Consider the following 7,914-nt stretch of genomic DNA (forward strand, 5'->3'; position numbering starts at 1 on the left):
GTTTTTGGTTTATACTCACTACCCTTCTTCTAATGGTTCTCATACTTTCCACTACACTCGCAAACCATTTGAAAGATGGTGGATGTAACTTGTTTATTCTGGACTATGATGCACATCTTTTTCAGCCTTTGTTCTTGAGCCCACTTTTTTGCATCTTTCTTATGTTTCCACTCATAGTTGTTTGCATAGTGAGCACTTGTGTCCTCGGAAACTTGCACCGATGGGGGTTGTTATTCCATAACCACCTCTTGGTCTTCCATAACCACCTCTTGATCTTCCACCGGAATGTACGGTACAATCTATAACAAAATTAAACATATCACATAATTTGTTAAAAAATACAAAGAAACGGCTGGGTCGATATTGAATACCCAGCCGTCATTAACTAAACGGCTAGGTGAAAAGGTAACGTTATAGACATAATATTATTTACGTCTGGGTCCACTAAGGATATTCTAGCCGTTAGGAATTAAAAGGCTGGGTCGACCTCCCATGGTCTCATCCTTAAAAAGTTTATGTATAAGAGTTCTTGGCCGTTGATTTCCTTGTTTTGGGATGAGTCTGATTTTGGCTTAGAAAGCCAGCCATGAAAATATACACGGCTGGGTAACCCAGCCAGCGCCGTCAGCATTGAATGACATTTAAGATCTTCGTCCAGGAAACCTAACCGCCGCCGACAGTATTAAATGCTTCTCATGCACGTAGAAAAAAGCTGGCCGTAATTGTCTAGTTACGACCAGGAAATTTTTATCGTCTTATCCATAAGGTTCCATAACGCTGGGAGTTCATGAACTGTGAGCCGTATAACATAATAACAGCCAGGAGTTCATTGTTTCCCAGCCGTGATTGTACCTGGTGGCTGGAAAACTAAGGTTTTTGGAAGGAAAAACTTGAAACTTCTAGCCACTCTGAGCTTAAGAACTGAAGTTGGAGCTAGAATAGAGGTATACCTGGTGATCTTGAGAATTGGTTTCTTCGATTTCTTCTTATTCTTGGGTTGGTAATTCGAAATCATAGTAAGGTTCGTAAGTTGTTATTTTGAGTTTGAGAAAAAATTTCATGATTTTCTGAAAAATCAGCAAAGAACTGATCGTTGTTGATGGATATTAATATGTTATCATATATTGAAGATAAAGGGTCACCTACATCAAAAGTTTTGCTTGAATCACTCATTTCCAATAAATTTCGCCAATTTTTTTTTCTCTTCTTCTTCTTCTCTTCCCTCTTATTTTTTCTGTTTTGATTTCATATACATCACCTAACTTAAAGAAAAGGATTAGTCTTAATTAATCTGCTAATCATGATTAATAATGTTAATCAAATTTATTATCTAAAATTATATGGGGTCATATTAATCTTTAAATAAATATATGATGAGGGGTGTCCCAATTAGTATTTGGTGACCGTAGAAAGCCTCCAAAAGACCAAGACTTTCTAAGCCCCAATAATATGTTTCTCAATTACATGGCACAGTTTGGATAACTTGGACTATGTAAAGAGCCGTGAGGATCTGTCCTTGGGAGAGATAAATCAGTGGTTGTAGTTTTCGAGACCGCACCCTTTCCTCGTACGTGTGGGCAGCTGAAATCGATCCAGACAATCTCATCTATCGCATTCGCATGTCGTTTCTCTTCCTTGTCAGTTTTTCCATTATCTGAAATACAAAACGTTGTCAGTTTTTCCATTATCTGAAATACAAAACGTCTCCCTTCCCTTGGTCGAAAATGTTCTCTATCCTCAGCTCAGTATTCTCTGATCTTCCAATCATCAAAAACCTTAGTATTATCTAGGTATTGTCCATGAAGCAGTTTTTTTTTTTTTTTTTGATATTGTCGAACGAAGGAAAATTCAACTGGACGAGGAACTAGGTCTGTCTAGATTCTTTCTTGGTATCTCTCATTTGGCGATTTTTTTTTTGCAGGTAAACATTCGACCTCTAAAACCGTTAATGCCAATTTTAAGAAAGGGGATTTACTAATGGGATTCTATATTTCCCTTTTTAGCACTATCTCAAATTTTAATTCTTTAACATCAAAAATTTTGATTCATAATTCGTCTGAAATTTTCATCGAAGTTATGTTTTTTTATCCAGATGTACCATCAAGACATAGGGATATGCCAAAATAAAAGAAGGTATGTTTTTTTACTAAGAATTCGTTTTCGGGATTGTGCAATGTTTCTCCTAATCATGTTTTCATATTTCTGGTTAAATCTCTCTTTCTTTATCAAGATATTAGGGTTCGATCATTGAAATCGAAGGGTTAACAACTTTCTTTTCCATTACTGTTACAGAAATCCTTCTGAGTATCAATAATCAATTAGTAGCATATTTTGGTAAAAACCGTCGATGCCAAGGAATAATAGTTGTGTATATGGATCAAAATCAATACAATCATGATTAGGGTACCTCCTCCTCCCTCTTTTTTCTTATTTTTTTAGATGACATATATATTAAGTACTTAAGCTACTGATTAGGGGACCTGTTTAGCATTGCAAGTTGCAAATATTTGTATGCTTTAGTGAATTACAGAAAGTAGTGTAAAATTCGCAATGAGACGTGGCTTCATTCTTTTCCTCTTAATGTACTTGATAACTTTCATGTCTTGCAGTCAAGTTCGTAGAATCTAATGAAGTTCTGATTGCAAATTTGGTTGATGTCTCTGAAATAGTCATAGTCCATAGGAAAGCCGTACTTCGTGTATCACTTATTTGCTGTCGTTCCTATGTGCACCAAGTGTATTGCATTGTGGCACAATGCATTTGGTGGAGATGGATGCGGCGTAGTCACTGTTATACAGAGAAAGACTCTGCAGCAACACTGGGGTAGTCAAGTTTCTTACTCTTCTATTGAAAACTAAGTCAGTGTTCTACTGTACATTATACTTACGAAAATGTGGAGTTCTTGGTTGGTGGATTCATAACGCAATTTTCTTCTTTCTGGTTGTAACATTATGGAAACCACGAGAATGTGCTTAATTATTTTGAATCTACTTACGTTTGGAAATGATATTTTATGTTCTTTCAAGTTTGTTTTTGGAATTGAACCACAAATGAGAACCTGTGTCAATTAATTTCACCACTATCTTGACCAGATTACATTTGGATATGGAAACCACCTCTACCCAGCTAAAATACGTCAGGGATCTGGACGGCTCAGTCTTTTATCCAATATGAAAAACTTTCAAGGAAATGGATGATTTGGGATTATTTATTTATGCTTATATTCAGATTTGGTTCTCATTCTGCAAGATAACTTCATATTATGAATCTGATGTTCAATCGTTACTGGCTCATGAAGTATCAAATAATAAGCAATATATTTCGAAATGCTTTGGTGTACTATTTTGCCTTTATCATGCTTTATCGCTGATTTCTTTCTTTTCAGATTTACGAAGTGCCGCCCTGAAGTATATATATATATATATAGTATCAAAATATTGGACCTTTACATGAAGGTAGGGATTCGGAGTTGAAATTTATTTTCATCTTAAATTTCTTCGAATGCAATAACGGCACGAAAATGGATACTAGCCGTGATGTATATGATTCAAAAATTTGGGGTTTCTAAAATCAAAGCTTCCGTCAAAACCTCAGTTGATGCATGTTTGATGTTTGCTTTGCTGTTTGTTTCTAACCTGCTTATGAATAATTTTTATTTCGTCAAAATGAGATGCTTTATTAATATTAGATTTGAAATTTGAGAACCATTGATGAGAACTCTCAGTCAGTTTCATATTTTCATGTTTTATTAGAGGTTATTCTGGGATTTTAATTCTTTGTAATTCTTATATGAATAAGCAATGCATTGGAACTGTTTGCAAAAAGTGTTAAATTGTTGTTTCTTCGATTTATATAACACTATTTTTGTATAGTGAAAAGCAACTGCTTTTGTTTTCAGTTATGTAGTTCTGATCCTGATGGATGGCATACAACATGTTCGTAATTCATATGTTCAATGATTATATACCAGAACATCATGTTTTTGAAATTTAATAAGATTCAACCATTTGAATACCATTAAGATCTTATTTTTTACTACATTTCGTTGATTACGTTTCTAACTTGCCACTGATGTTGTTTATCTTGATATTTTTTATTCTTTTAGGCGTCTTCCAGAAATGAACTCAGAGCAGACCATCAAGCTATCCCAAAATGATATGAATCTGCTGCCGCCTTAGAGATGACACAAAATGACAGCATATATGGAGATTAAAAGCTCGGCAATGGATATAGCCTTTCGAAAGGAAAAAAAAGTTCTCATTGTAGTTCCTGTTATTCCTTAAAGCTCCGTCACCATGGTAATTTATAATAATATTAACTGCTTGCACTAATTTGCTTATCTTTTAAGTAATGTAACGCATATGGGTGTGTGATGGGAATCATAAGAGCAGTTTCATCACACAAGCAGTCCGTGTTGGGTGGTGGATTTCCCAAGATCCAATTCGCCAGTTCCTTATATTAGGGAAGCCTAGAATATCTATACAAAGCATCGGAAGTGCATAGTGTCTAATCCAATCATGTGAGATAGGATCAGGGAATAGGAAATCATTCAAATTTACCATGAAAGTGTCCTTGATGAGGTCAATTACTTTGGGATTCTTCTATTGCTTGATAGTTATGTTGTTAACAGATTCACTATTCTACTCGCTTTCACTGTTAACAGAATTTTCAGTTTACATAGAAAAAAAAAATATTAACTGATCATACCTACATTTCTTTCCAGAGTTGTATCTTGCTAACAAAGATATGAGTGTTTCTTCAAAATTAGGGGTGGATTTTGGATCTCAACGGTAATCTGCTTGTAGCATACCCATGGTCAATTCATCTTGGCATTAAGGTATTTTTCCAGCTTTTTCGTTTTAAAAGATTTTTTTATACAACTGTAATTATGAGCAGACTCTTAAGCCTCATAATTGGTGTGGATATAACTGTAATTATGAACAGACTCTTAAGCCTCATAATTGTTTGAATTATATTAACATTCCTTCATGTAGAACCATGAATGGCTTTGTCTTTTTTATATATGTACATATGTTACATGTATGAGGTTTATCCATTTACTTAGTGATGGTCATTTGTTTACGAAACTGGGATTCTTATTGGTTACATCCTGTTAACACCGGATTGTGGCTTTAGGAAACAATGGAAAATATATAGCTTGACTTAATAAATGTGGGTGAGTTCTTAATTTGCCGATTCGTTGAAATATGAACAAGCTAATAGATTTTTCAGTCAGAATGAGTGTCCTATAGGTTTATAATCTTTAAAAATTTATGTCTACAATAGACTTTCTAGGGAAATGCTTCATCAGATTTTTGTTGTTTCTCGAACCTTAATTATGAGCTCTATAAGTTATATATCATTAATTGATAAAATATATAGTAATTTTAAGTATCCTTGAGTGTTTATTGTTGCTTTCCAATTTCTGAGTTTTACACCCACACATGTTTTGGTGGTACCGCTTATGCTTGATAATGATGTTGGTTTCCCTTTCCTATTATAACAATGCGTGGATATATTCTCAAATTATGCATTTCTTAAATTTATAGGAAGGACTGGTGGTCAAGCAACAAACCTGTAAAGAAAGTATCCTACGTTGTTTAAAATTAGCACATCAAAGAGGTAGTAGTTCTTCGTGATACACGAGTGGACATTGAATGGCTATAATGTTTCTCATAACATTTGATTCCAATAGAGAGCATTGATTTGCTAAATTTATTTACTTTAAATCCTAATGACGTGGACTAGCTAGAATGGAAAATTTAGTCCAGGTTGTATAAAGAAAAATGGTGATGGATCAAGTAAGACATGGAAGTGCTGGCATTTTAGAATTTTGGTTTGAATTAAATGGTTGCATCCTAAAGCCTCCTTATAGCATAGGCATTGTCGGTTTATCATGAATGCTTTCTTCAAGAGTGACGCTTCACCGTAGAGGAGACCAGGTATTGTCTAATCTATGATTGTTGGGTTTAAGGGAAGTGGAAGATACAAGTCGCACGATGATGCATTATGAACTTGCTTCAACTGTTTGGAAATTATTCATTTTGTTTTTGGGATTAAGTTGGGTATTGTTTTTGGTATTGTTGGGTATTGTTTAAACTCAATTTGAGGGTTTGGAGCTACATTAGGTTGGAAGGAAGCTATAGAGCTATGTTGGCCCGAATGTTCCATATGCAATAATTTGGGAGCAAGGAAAGAATGCAATGCTAGATACCATTGGAAGGGGAAACAAGAACACAAATGATCTTTTATTTTCAGTAAAACAGTCATTTATTCTGTGGTGCTCCGATGAAGACTCAGTCAGGATGCTTCATTTCACAATTTATGTTTAACTGGGAGGAGATTGTGTATTGATATAAAAGATCATTTTTCCCGTCGTTTTTATTGATAGAAATTGTTGATCGTCCTTTGTAAATATTTTTTATCCTTTATTAAGTAACTTTTTCTTTCTCAAAACAAAAGTAAAAAATTATTCAATTCATTTGAATTTGGGTTCACTAATTTGTGAAGTCCATAAACATCCATATCAAAACTAAATTGTGAGTTCTGAGATGAATAAACTCATGCCATGAAACTATTTTTTTAGTGTTTGAATACAGTCATGGCACAAAAATTCCAAGAACGCTGATGTACAAATTTAAAATCTTTAAGGAAGATGTGTTTGCTTGATGATTGAATATATTATATTATGGATTTTTTGTGATGCAAATATTATATTATAGTAATACATCTAAAAATAATACACAAAGCTAGAAATAAAAAGTAATGTATTCCCGTGCCGCTACGGCACGGGTTAAGCCCTAGTTTTAAATAAGAACCCTGATTTTGTGCATACGTAAATCTTTCTAGGCATAAAAACCAATAGTCCCATCTCGGGTGACCTTATAAGGGGTACCCTATGGGAAGTTCAATTACCTATATATCCTTAATTCAAAAATCTAAAATTAGTTTCCCTTAACATCTCTTCTTCTTCCGCCTCTTCTGGCCGAACTCTTCCCCCTCCTGCGCAAAAAAAAAAAAATCATCATCGTGATTAATTGTCGATTCGTAAAAATTTGATCGTCGATTAAACTCAACCACATAATGACTTGTACAAAGAAAAGCAGGGACTAGGCAAACCAAATCGTCTTCTAATCCATCAATTGAAGAAGAAGAACCAATTGAAGATGAAGGTGTAGAAACTGAAAATCAACCACCAATTGAACCAGAAATTGAACCAACTGCATCTCCAACTCCGGAAATGAGGATAAGAAAGTAAGTTTTACAAACTCAATCTCCTATTTGTTTTTTTTCATCGATTAAATGACGGTTACAGTGTTGGGTTCGGCTCAAAATTGAGTTGCGTTTTTAGCCGAACTGTTCTTCACAAAAGCTTCCTGTAAGTGTATATGAACAGTTCGACATGAAATTTCATGAAATTTCAAGCCAAACCTAGTCACAGATAGAGATGCATAGGGGTTCGGCGTATTCGATAATCATAATATGTGTCGAACCTAGTACATTTACGAGGTTCGGCTATTACGATATTCTTAATATGTGCCGAACCAATAACAATATTTTAACCCAAAAAATAACAAATTGATGTTCGGATCATACGATTTTCGAAATATAAGCCGAACCAGTAATTATTTTTTTTCCGGACAATTCAGGATGTTGTTCGCCTTACTATGAAACTTTCATATAAGCCGAACTAGTGTCTAGCAAAAGGGTTGGAATTGTAAATTATAGGTTCGGCGCATGCAGTAAACAGATTCAGTGAGCCGAACCGTTCATCAATTGGTAGATTCGGCTCATAGATGTGAGCCGAACCTCAACTTGTTTCGCCGAACCATGATCCAAAAAATCATTTAAACAACCTTTATAATTCTGAAAATTATCTTAATCACTAAACAAAATATTTAATCACTAATCAAT

The 7,914-nt window shown here is 34.5% G+C and overlaps 1 long non-coding RNA gene across 5 annotated transcripts; it reads left to right on the forward strand.

Annotated features, from left to right (window-relative positions):
• Window positions 1–1,659: 1,659 nt before the first annotated feature.
• Window positions 1,660–6,455, forward strand: LOC113347619. 5 transcript variants are annotated; one of them, XR_003359141.1, is made up of 8 exons: window positions 1,660–1,921; window positions 2,093–2,133; window positions 2,293–2,403; window positions 3,093–3,297; window positions 3,386–3,455; window positions 4,106–4,298; window positions 4,724–4,837; window positions 5,550–6,455. It is a non-coding gene; the product is annotated as an uncharacterized LOC113347619 (long non-coding RNA). The 5 variants fall into 5 exon arrangements; XR_003359137.1 differs by having other exon boundaries at window positions 3,093–3,455; XR_003359140.1 differs by lacking the exon at window positions 3,093–3,297.
• The last annotated feature ends 1,459 nt before the right edge of the window (window positions 6,456–7,914 follow it).

Source organism: Papaver somniferum, chromosome 2 (assembly GCF_003573695.1).
Source record: "Papaver somniferum cultivar HN1 chromosome 2, ASM357369v1, whole genome shotgun sequence".
NCBI lineage: Eukaryota > Viridiplantae > Streptophyta > Magnoliopsida > Ranunculales > Papaveraceae > Papaver > Papaver somniferum.